This window comes from Calidris pugnax, unplaced genomic scaffold (assembly GCF_001431845.1).
Source record: "Calidris pugnax isolate Ruff unplaced genomic scaffold, ASM143184v1 scaffold3, whole genome shotgun sequence".
Lineage (NCBI taxonomy): Eukaryota > Metazoa > Chordata > Aves > Charadriiformes > Scolopacidae > Calidris > Calidris pugnax.
In genome coordinates, this window is record NW_015090799.1 from 793,498 (window position 1) to 806,244 (window position 12,747).

A 12,747-nucleotide genomic window follows, 5' to 3' on the forward strand; every position below is an offset into this window, starting at 1 on the left:
TGATGAGGTCTCCCCTCAGCCTCCTCTTCCTCACACTAAACAGCCCCAGCTCCTTCAGCCGCTCCTCATACAATTTGTTTTCCAGCCCCCTCACCAGCTTCGTTGCCCTCCTCTGCACTCGCTCCAGCACCTCGATATCTATCTTGTATTGAGGTGCCCAAAACTGGACACAACACTCGAGGTGTGGCCTCACCAGTGCTGAGTACAGGGGCATAATCACCTCCCTAACAATGGGAATGACTTCACAAATTGTTTTCACCAGTACTAAACAGAGCTAGGAAGCCTTGCTGTGATGGCAGTCTCCTGTGATAAGTGGAAATACAAAGCTGCTTTTACTTTGATGCTCTATCTTCTAGATGAGAGCTCTGCACTGCACATAGAGAGTGATTAGCTGGTTTGTTTCCAGCCGCCTCACGCTGCTCAAGCAGACAGTGCTGTCAGGAAACAACTCTATGTTGACTCGTTGAAACAAGTGACAGCCTTTCCCTGTGCATGGGGTACATTTATTCTTGGCTTTCCCTAGCGAATCTCGTCTCTCGAAGAAAGATGGATAAACTCTCCTTGGCTTGTAAATACGCTTTAAACTGAGTGGGTGTCAAATTATCATGCTTGTAATGCCATACGTGAAGGAAACATTATGGCATGCATGACGGCGTGCTCCGGCAGCAGAGCTAATGGCATTAGTGACACAGTAGTCGAACAGCCCTAAAGTGGAAAAAACCAAAATTGCTAACATGACACAACAGGGCTCCACAGTTTTTGCCCTCTTAATTTCCTGCTTTTCAAGGTTTTACCAGTACAAGGGTGCATCGTAAGAAGCAAGACATGTCTTGAGGCTTTTCCTTAAGCAAGGAAGAGAAAAGTCTTATTCCCACCAGACCTACAAAGTGACAGGAAGATGCCCACCTTGGTGGCTGTGAATAGGAGTTTGGGTAATACCACAGTTAAATGGTTTCAGTCAGTCTGGATGGGGTTTTGAGCAACCTGGTCTGGTGGGAGGTGTCCTGCCCAGGGCAGGGGGTTGGAACTGGGTGATCTTTAAGGTCCCTTCCAACCTGAACCATTCAATGATTCTAGAATAACTCACTGTAAGCCAGGACACTTGTGACCACAAACTGAACTATGATGGTCAGTCAGACGTGAATATAGAGACAAAAGTATCTTCTGTGCCATCAGAGACACCGGTTAGTGACAGGTAATGGTCAGAACCTTATCAGTGGTGAAATGTGCTTTTTGTACTTAATTCTTGTTGGTTTTTTTGACCTGCATCAGTTTTGCAGTCAGCTGAGAATGACGGTACCAGGCTGGGGGAACACCAAAGGAAAGCAGAAAACGTCCAAAGCCGTCTGTTAACTCTGACTCAGCAGGCTGAAAACCAGTAGTTTTCGTGTCCCTGCTCGCTTGCCCAGTCTAGCCACAAGAGTCATCGCGATGTCAGCTGGATGTCTTCCTGACTGGTGGAGAAATCAGCCCAAGTGACACCTTCTGACACCACATACTCCCTGACAGCATGGCAATTGGTAGGAGGCAGCGTTGTGACTTGGCAGCTGTTGGGTCTCCCCCTGCAAGGCCAATTCAAATACAGCTAGTTTGTGAGGTTTTTCCACGGGTTGTTTTATCAAAGAGAAGGACAATAAGGTTTACACTTTGATGTTTCTTTCAGCCCAAGCCCTTTTTTTTTTTTTAGCATGAATTTGCAAAGAATTTAAAACCTTTCCCTTAGACTTCCTACAGCCGTGTGGATAATGAGAAGTAAAAATTGTCTTGAGACAATTTCCTTCTCTCCCGTCCATGGATGCTGGCTGTCTGCTCGGAGAGGTGTCAGACAGCTGAGCATCAGAAACATCTCATGCTGGCCATACTCATGATAGGCAGGTACCGCATGTCACCTTCACTTTCCATAATACAAGGAGACAATGTCATGAGCAGTGTCAGTGCAGATTTACAGCCCATTGAGATCCCTTTTTTTTTTTTCCCTTTCCCGGGAGCTAAAGTAAGCAATAAAGTACACAAGCTCGTGGAGCTACATAACTCTTTTTGTCAGCTGTGTCACTTGGCTTCAATATATCCCATACAAGGCGACAGGAGTGTCTGTTATTGTGCCGTGGATGTTGAAAAAAAAAAACACCCAAGCATAGCTCTCACCTCCTCCCTTATACCGCCCAGCAAAGAGAATCAAATCTTTGCACGCCATCAAAAGAGTCTTGTAGGTACATTAATCTATGTGTCTTACCTCCTGATTTCAGAGTTTTGCTGGCTAGTTCTGCTTCTTCTCCTTCCACGCACGCTTTCTATTCCTTTCCCTTTTCCACTCTGCAGATAGAGAAGAGGCAAAGTGCTGCCAAGTTATCTATAATTCTTGACAACAAAATTTCCTTAGGTCAAAAGCAAAGCAGTGTAACTGTGAGGAAAGGGATATTCCCCTCCTTTCCATAGCGGCAAAGTGAAAGTTCCAAAGAGATTTGTCACTTTGAGGAAACAAAATCCTGTGAAGAGTGTTTATATAACTTTTGATTTAGCTTATTTCAGTGTTTTTTTAATATTTGTCAGCACTACTGCTAGCATAAACAGCTTTTTTTGTCTTCGTGTAGATTGCGTGGTCACACATATGAGATTAACGGGGATGTGTGAAAAGCCTTTTCAGTCACCCACTACCAAAAGTTGGGACAAATTGGTTAGTGTGTATGTATTCTGTTGCTTTTTTTTGCTGAACTGGAGTGTGGTGCTGCCTAAATCTCTTTTGCTGAAAATTAGGAGAGATTCTCTTGACTTGTAGGGAGTTGTGAAGGGGGAGAATTATGCTGGGGAAAAAAAAAATCGTAATGATGTGGCAGGTGTTAGCATTGCCACGGGCAAACTGGTTTGGGAAAAATTCATTTCTGTTCTCGTTGTTACTGCAGAGATTTGAGTAGCTACAGAGGTGACCAGAGCTTTGTCGCAATACTGTGCTGGCTGACAGATGACTTCATGCAAGAGAAGTTTTCTGCTTCCTCGGTAGTATTTCAGGTGACATTTATTAGTTAAGTATATATATACGATGCATTTATACGGGAAATACGGTCTGTGGGAAATGATTCTTTCCAACAGAATGCACATTTACTACGTTTTCCAGAAGTCGGGCATATTTGTTTGTATCTAAAGGGGGAAGAAGTGGAGCAAAAAAGTATGTTGTTGACCATAGCCAAGGGGTGGGTGAAAGAGGAAGTATACTATGACATCTGGACGGATGTTACCTTAATAGAAGAGAATGAGGTAACTGGTCACACCACTTGTCCGGGAAAAGTGCCTGGTTTTGATCTTTGTTAACAATCTGGGCTTAAGAAATCCAACAAGATGCTTCAAGGCTCTTTCCTCTGGATCCTGAAGACTCATGAGAATATTCAGTTAACCAAGTCTATTCTCTGGTCTTCTAAATGGCACCAAAATAATAAACACTTGTAAAATATTTTCATCCTGTAATATCTCTTCTTCAGTTTCTCTGTATGTATACGAGCCCTTTGCATCTCATTCCTTCGCTTGTCTTGAAGCAGGACTGACATTTTCAGCAAGGGCTGGATTCTGAGATTTTTTGAGGCAATTAAATCCGTATCAAAAAGAAAACTCCAAAGCAACATGAAAAGGTTTACATTTGAAAAATTAATGTGCTGTATGCTTAGCTAATTATGTCAGGATTTTTGTATGGTTCTTTTGTAACCAGGCATCAGCTAGAAAGCCGTGAGCTGCTGCCTTATTTTTCCTTCTCCATTTAGCATATGAAGGAAAGGAAATTACAGTTCTAATTTTTGCTTTAATTTTATTGTTTTTGTTCGTGTACTGATAATTAATATGTTCTGTACTACAGGAGGGTGAAATGATATGCTCATTATAGAATTAATTAAAGTCAGATTAAGTCAATTGATTCCCCCCCCTTCACCATTCCTGCTGTGATAACACTTTTGGGGGCCTTTTGCCACTAAGGCATCATTACCTTCTTTTATTTCCTCTGGAACTAGGCAGGAATTTCTCCTTCATTCTAAAAGAAGAAATGCCATTGCCCCTGTTTGTTTTCAGTTCCATTAGATCTATTCATTGTTTCAGTCTTGCTTAAGATTCGGAAAATTGCATGAATCAGCCTGAAAGCCAACTTTTTTCTTAGTGGTTTGGATTTTTTTTTGTTGTTTTTTTTTTTTCCTGACAGAGTCTTCCCAGGTGCTGCCTCGGAGCTCTCTGATCTCACTGACAGGGATACCTATGTGTACTATAAGTAAATCATGTAGCTCAATAAAGAGCTTCCCCAATGACCCCCACGGACTAATTCCCCTCAACCTCTGTGTTCATCTCTCCCTTTTCTAGTTCCTGGATGAAGTTCAAGAACCTACCTCAAACAGTTGTCCATAGCCATCTCTTTGAAAGCTGAATGTCTGGACTACTCAATGTAGGGAGATAACAGTCCTAATTTCATTGTTTTACTCCAAGGACAAACAGAATCCACTGTGGATAACATGAGAAGTAATTTGTGTTGTAATAAATGCTAACAGTTTAAAAGACATCCAAATGAGAAAAAAAGAAAAAAGAATATTGACATTCCCTACAGAAATGTAAATTGAATCACTGGACTTCTTGACTCCGAGACTGAGAAGAGCAAAATCTAAAATAAGAATGTGTAAGTAATACATCTACTTTTACAGTGTGAAGCTCAAGAAGCAAGTGAGGAAGCACTTCTCATGGTGTGATGCTGGAGGCAGAAAAAGTGAGGCCAAAGTCTGAAAGCTGATGTGCCTTAACGTTGGCAGGCAAGTCCCTTACCAAAATGGAGTAAGTGAGCTGTGGCTACTCCCCACCTTCTGGACGTTGGCAGGCAAGTCCCTTACCAAAATAGAGCCAGTGAGCTGTGGCTACTCCCCACCTTCTGGAACTGGACCTGTTTAGGACATACATCCAGCTGTACTTTCCCAGGCAGTATGGTGTTTCCAGTAGGACAAAATCATAAGGAAAGATACTAAGAATAAGGATAATACACAGCGAATTCTTACAGTATTAAATCACATCCCCAGTACAATCACGGGAAGTTCTTCACAAGTGAAACCCTTTTTCTTTTGAGAGAGTTCTTTGCTGTTTAAAAAAAAATTAAAAACCATCTTGGAAATATTTAAAGAAAGGGATGTCACCTGCTGCAACATTAGCAAGCACTTCCCAGCTTTGATTCTTCTGGAGCTGTTAATGCAGGGAAAGTGTCTGTATTCTCAAATTATTGTATTTGCACAGTGTCCACCTTGTAGTTTATTTTAACATTTTGTTGAGGGTGCATTTCTTGTGCCTTTTGTCTTTGCCTTCTTTGTGCTAAACTTTATATCCTTTTTAATAAGAAAGTTATCCCACTCTGCAGTTGCTAAGGGAGTCAGGCAGGTTCATTCTATTCTGTTAGAACAGCAGATAGCCATCTACTAATTAAAGTAATTGCCACACATTAAAGTCTCCATGGTGCTTTGTTTATTTCAGATTTATGTTTCTTGTGCAGCCATTTCTCCCTTTTGCTAAGGAAGATATTCGTGCCCTTCCTTTACTTGAGTAGCATCCACTGTTTGCTCTGTTATATGGAATATCACTGGGCTGGTGAGATGAGCACTCTTTGAACTGTTTTCTCATTTCACACACTGGTTTGCTATGTGAGCTGTGCAAGATATTGACAAGTAATTGCTGGTTGAATTGATAATTTTAGATATTCAATATTCCTAAAAAAATCTATAGGATGGAATTTTAAGATGCTCATGTATTTTAGTACAAATCATACTAAAATCACTGGAATAGTTGAGCATCCTACTATAATCTTGCAATCTTATAAAATAAACACTATTAGAAACAATGCTTTGGTGCTGCTTTCCAGCTACTTGGTTGTAAAAATAATCTTCCTTATTAAAATGATTTCCCAGTGAGGTTACTAAGGTGATGAGCCACTTTGGAATAGCCAGTTTCATCTTCATAATTTTAATGGTTACTACATTGCTGTTTCAGAGGCAAATGTTATGGAAGGTGTCATGAGTTTAATAGGCTTTTCACGGAAACTGTCAGTCAGAGTTGGCAAGGTAGATGTATTATTTGTCTGTCAGTACGACCTCTTAATAGTTAAGTTTACTTTAAAGATAAATTTAGTATTTGTTCCTGGACGTTAAAGACTTGTGATGAATCTGACATATTTGGGAGAAATAACTTAAGCCTATCATTCTAAAACCTGTTCTTGGTGACCATGGGAGGTTCTTACTGACATGACCGCAACTAGAATACTGGGATTTCTCATTTCTCACCAGCCCTTAATGTCCTCCCTTTGCAGACGGGCAACTGAAGTTCAAAGTGATTTTCTCAGCGTGTGGTGAACACGAACTTCACACAGATTGCTTAATGCTTCCTTCCCTCAGTGTCTCACATCAGTAAGTGCAGCTGCCCTTAAAAAAAAACCACTACGACTGTTAAGTGTATTTCCATTTATTAGTCTACCTTTAATTGCATGTCCTGCAAAAGTGATCAAGTTTTTAATTGCTACGGGGAGAGCCGTAGCTTGGAAATGCTGATATTGATTTTCTATTCCTAACCATCTCGTTTCAGAAAGGGAGGAAAATCTGGAAACTTGCAAGAATAATGAATAAATGTTTTTTTTTAACTGATCCCATCTCTGTCAGGTCCTGATTGCAACTGCTTCTCCTGAGTGTGCTTAGATTTTCCCTCCTTGCTAGAACATTACTTTATTGTAGTGAATCTCTTTTTTACTATCATTTGGCCAGGAGACACCTGACTGCAACCACACCTGGCTAGATTCCAAAATTGAAATAAATAACTCCATGCCAGTAACTCATCACGGTGTAGAATGAAAGGAAAATACAACACTGTCAAAGCACAGAAGTCTAACAAGCTTTCTAAACTTACATATTGAAATATATATTCTCTTCTGTTGTGGATACAAATGTGTCTGACGTGCTGTTCCTTGTTCAGGTGATCTTGATGAATGTAGCTAATTGTTCTACTTCTGTTAGCTGTTGCAGGTTGCCTAATAAGTCTTCATAAAATGCCTGTACTCTTACCCTTTTAGTCTTTGAAAAGATGTTATTAAAGCGAAACCATTAGACTCACCCTTTGAGGTGCCACACTAATGACTGATAACGAACGCTACAGCATTAGGTGAAAGAAACATGAGAGCTGTTAGTAGGAATAGCATCAAGATTTGGGGAGCTTTTATTTTTTATACTTAAAAAATGATCAAACTCTTTGGGCCAAGAGGGAGGTAACAAAAGTTTTCCTTCTTTCCTTCTGGCATCATTCCTGCCAGGTCTGGAAGGTTTAAGGGTGAGGGAAAGGCAAACAGCCCAAACAGGCTGAGGATTTGGGGCAGGATTTGGGGTTCATTTGTACTTTTACGATGCCGAGCCTTTGCTTTTGATTTAGCCCTTTGGACACAGTCAGAGAGTTCTCTGAATTAAGGTGTACTAAGGAGATAAGGCGCAGCCGAGCCTTTGCTTTTGATGTAGCCCTTTGGTCACAGTCAGAAAGTTCTCTGAATTAAGGTGTACTAAGGAGATTACTATAGATCAAGCCTGGAAGAGTTAAAAATAGTTCTCTCTAAGAGGGTGCTGTTACAGAAAATAAAAAAGTGGATCTCAGAAGAATTTAGCTCTGCTCTTTCGAAAATTGATGACGTCTTCTCTTCATAATTCTCCTTTTATTCAGGAGTTACAAGGCAGGTGTGAATCAAGTCAACAGAAGACCGCAGAGGCACATTAATGCTACTGTGCTGGTCAATAGATTAAGAAACTAAAATATGCACAATACTTAAATGGAGTCTCCAAGGCCTTTGGTCTATGAGGAATTCAGGAGTCTTGATGTACTTCATCAATTACCTGGAGAGGAAACTAGTGACTGCATAGGTTCTGTCAGTATATTTCAGTAAGAAGCCAGGACATACAAGTGAGCACTGAAATTTTTCAAGGAAAAAGCACTTGTAAATAAAGGACCTCATTTGACATTTATGTGAAGACTACTCAAACCTGTCAATATTTCCTCAGAAAATTTAATGGTAACAGCAGTAATTGGCTCCAAGTAAGTCTTTTTTCCTCAAGTTGCTTTCTCTTACAATTAAGTTGATCTCCAACCATAAAAAGGATTCTTTTAAAAACTAATCATTGTATTTGGTCTTTCTGCATTTTCTGTAGCTAAAATGAGCTTTATCTTCAAATAGATATTTTTTATGTACCCATGACTTCTGGGCATTAGCTTCTGGATGTATTTAGCTTAACAGTCAGTCAACACCTCTAAATAACACAAACATTGACTCTTCAAGGTCATGATGAATGTATTTTCAATGGCACCACTCTCCAGTGTAAAATTTTGTCAAATAAGAGGCTTAGAGCTTATCTTTTCTGTTAATATAGATATATTCTTCTTGCTCCTATCTAGGGATTGACCTTGGTGATATGATTTCTGGGAAAACTGAGCTGTATTGTCTTCACTGTTTTTTTACCTCAAATATCTCAGTTCCAGAGATGAAAAACAAACAAACAAAAAAAAAACCAACAAAAAATAATTTTTAAAGTAATCAAGGATTGCATTTGCTATACTTTTTAAAGTAATCAAGGATTGCATTTGCTAAAGAAAATCTTCAGGAATAGCTCATTAACTTCTGAAGGGGCCCACTGGCTTTGTAGAAGTCATACATGGACAGATTTTAGCTTCAGATACTGAAATCTCAGAAACCTTCAGATAAAGAAGTGTACCAGTTAGCCTGCAGGTATACATAACTAACAGGGTGGCTTTATCTAGATTGCAGCATCCCACATAATATTTGATGCTTCCATAGCACATGCTTGATTTATAAAGCTGAGAACATCTCAGGAAGGTAGGAGGATGTTAATCTCCCCATTTTTATACACTTAGAAACTAGGTCATGTTATTCATTCACTTCATGAAAAGATTTTCCTTCTCTTTTGTTCCACAATCATGCATTTACTTTTTTTTTTAAACTGTCAGTCAAAACAAGGTGTAAAGACCACATTGCAGGACAAATGGTGCATAAACGGATTTTGAAAATTCTGTCATATCTATGCAAACATGACAAAAAAAAATGCTTGCAAGTGCGGATGGTTTAAAGACAGCAAGGTTCACAAACTCATAGAAGATCAGCTTTGTAAATGCCTCTCAGTTGCAGCCATCTTCAGAGAACTTAAAACACAGGAGAACTTTTCTTACACTGGAAGTCAGCGCCATTTCACTGCCGAATTGGCCGGAACTTGGGAGTGTGGTAAGTCAAGACATGTGCAAATAGGTGCTTTTAGCACTGTTTCACAGCTCTGATTCCAGCTCTGCTCTGTGCCTGAGAGTGTAACTGTTAGAGAAGCCCGAGGGCTGCCATGGTCGGGGGAATGAGCAGGCAGCAGCTGGGCGTGAAATAGCTGGCAAGTTCTTCTCTGAGCTCCCTCTATGCAAAGTTAGCTCCTCTGAACGGGTTAAGGTGACAACATGGGCAGCTATTCTAGGCACTTAAACATTTCTTTCCATTGTCACCTATATTTTGTTTTCTTCACTGAGAGACTTATGTGGGCAAGCAACCTCTTCTACTGGCTTTACAAGAGGCCAACCAAAAGTGTAGCAGAGTCTTTTTGGGTTTTCTGGTCTTACGTCAGGTTTTTCTTAAGAGATGCCACTCCACTTTAAAAGAATTCAAGCCGTGCATAGAGTATCTTTCTTCCATTAAAAGGACTGCCTTGACATAACAGTTACCGCCACAGTTTTGTCAAGCTTAATCACTGATTTAACATCAGTGTGGCCAACTGATCATGCTAATAGGATTTAGCCATACCTTGAAGAAACTGTGTTCTTTTCCATGTTCTCACTAAAGAGGATCTGAGCACAGCTGCCAATATAACAGATTGTGACCTCCCTGTTGCACAGACCCTGATTCAGGATATTGGCATCTTGAAATAATCCTAATAAGAGTAGTAAAATTTAATGTTACAACAATGAGTACAAGCAACTGCCTTAATTTGTTTTTCCCCCTTCCACAGAGCATAAATGAACAGGTCTGGAGTGCTAGAGCATCTATCTATAAGAGAAGTCCTTGAACAGAAAGGTCAAGGAGAGAAAAAGACAGATTATTTCTTCTTTTAAATATTTAGCTTTGATAAATCCTGTCATTTCAAAGTAAAAGATTAGCGAGGATATAAGCCATCTACTAATCGAGTTGATAAGATGCTTAGTGGATATCAGATATAAACAGCTTTATTGTGTATTTATCTTGTAGAGAGCCTAAATCTTATCCTTACTGTCTAGTTTTTCTACACTTATCTTGGAGTTTCTTTACAGATCTAAAGTTTATTGAAAGCTCCGTAAGGAGGCAGAGTTCCATATACTGCTGGGAAATTTCTGGCATATAATTAAAATACACAGATCAGAGCCAGGAACTGAACAAAACCAATGAAATTCAGTCCAAGAGGAGCCAGAGAAGAGCAGTGCAAATTCTAACATTTGAGAGAGGAATGACTCCCAGTGCCACCAGCTGGTGGATGGGTTCAGCAGGGCTTTCTCATTGATACTCCAGGTACAGTATAATGGACTGTAATTTAAATCATCTTGCTAGGGAGAGAAATGGAGGCATCCGGGGACAGAAAAGCTTGTCTCTGTATGCTCACCCCCAAGGTTTTGAGCAAGCTTAAAACTGCATAACTAGGTTTTACGTTCTGTCATATGACACTATCATTAAAAGTCGAGGCAGGTTAATTGGAATGGTAAGCCAGCATCTGGGGAAATCTAAATAAAACAATTAATGCGCCCTAAAGCTGCTGAACATCAGAGAGGGAAAACTCTTTGGTAGTTGCTAGTTTAGTGCCTTTTCACTGTCCCTCTTGTTGGAGCAGGGACAGCTACCTTAGGCATTTCCATGTATGGCTGCCGGGTCTAACATGGCTTTTATGACCATCATCCAGAGCCGCATGGAGACATGGAACTGTTTTGGGTGAGGTATTGAGGAGCAGTCATAACGACAATGAGGTGGCTCTGAGGGCTGAAGCAGAGTTAATTGGGACAAGACAGGCACATTTTCCCCAGAGTTCAGGAAGCAGAAGATTAATTAGTTGGAATAGTTTGGACACTACTTCAAAAGCAAAATATGTTGAAATAAAATACTTCAACTTTAACTTTTCGTTTCAGAGGCCCTATGTATTATGCAAATAAATGTTATTTTCCTCCTTAATCAAATAGGTGAAGGCAAAGTATACAGATTATGCAGGGTTAGATTATGTGTGACAATTACCATTGTGGCTCATAATGACCCATATTTCTTGTGTTGTTTCTGCTGTAGTAAAATGACAGCACCATGGTGGCACTCATGCCATGCTGACCGTGCTATTCAAGCAGGAAGGTTCTTGCTTATTTTCCCAGTGGATGCAAAATTTTTCCAGCTCCTGCCTCATGAAGACGTGGTCAGCAGCTACACTTCAGACCCAAGCTTGGGAGTGAAATTCTTGCAGGGTGTGCAGAAAAACTCAGAGCCACTGCTGTGCTATTAATATTTATACTTTGGGGTTTACATCTCTTTACTGTTTCCCCCCCCTGTTGAAGACCTGACTTTTCACGATGCCAAGTGCAGCTCTGCTTCTCACTTCGCAGTGCCTTGATGGACCCTGGGGCCATCACACACACCGTGAATTCCCAGAAGGTGAACACAGCAGCCATTTAGGAGCTGAGGATGCAGAGGCAACCTTTGTTCAATTAAGCATTTCCTCTTCTTGGAGCTCTGCTGAACTCATGAAAACTTATTTGCTTTCTCATTAATTTCTCAATTCAATTGCGTAGCCTGAAATTTTCTTTTCTGGGGTGAGAAGGCTTTTCCTTACATGCCCCTTTAGGTTTTGGGGACTCCACAAGTTTGTTTGCTATTGGCAGCAGCAGCCAGCTTCGCTCCTGTTCTTCCCAATTAAAATACACAATGCTCTTTTTTTCTTTCACTGCTCTGTACAATGGATTTCTCTTCTGATACCAGTGCTGCACTTTTTTATTCTTAAATTTGCATTGCTCTTATGTTTTTCATTAACAAAAATATGAATTATTATCCAGCAAATCACAGAATCATAGAAACATTTAGGTTGGTAAAGACCTTTAAGATCATCGAGTCCCACCGTAAACCCAGCTCTGCCAAGTCACCACTAAACCATGTCCTTCAGTAACAAGTCTACATGTCTTTTAAATACATCCAGGGATGGTGTCTCCACCACTTCCCTGGGCAGCCCGTGCCAATGTTTGATAACCCTTTCAGTGAAGACTTTTTTCCATCCATCCTAAACCTCCCCTGGTGCAATTTGATGCAGGAGATAAAATGACAATATTTGTCACTTGCTCCTTCTAAACTCCTAAATGATGTGTAGACTTAACTAAGCTGTTAAACACCTTGGGAGTGCCATATTATAAGGTACCTGCAGTTTTCTACTCTGAACAGAAAGTTTCTGTATTACCGGCCAAAAATTAAGTAGTTAGTAACTACAAGACAAGCCAACTGCTACTGGGTAATAATGTTTTTGTGCTACGACAACTTTTATAAACCTGTATTAACTTATTTGTAGGGGGAATATTTAAGATTATAAGCTTGGTCCACATTAGCAGTCCTAAACCCAAAAAATTCTTGGATATGTTTAGAACCTTTGAGTTGTGCCTCTAAGGTGTTAAAAGCCCAAAGCAGCAAATGCCACGTTCCAAATTTTCAAAACGAAGTCAAGTCAGCATTTTTCCCCCCTG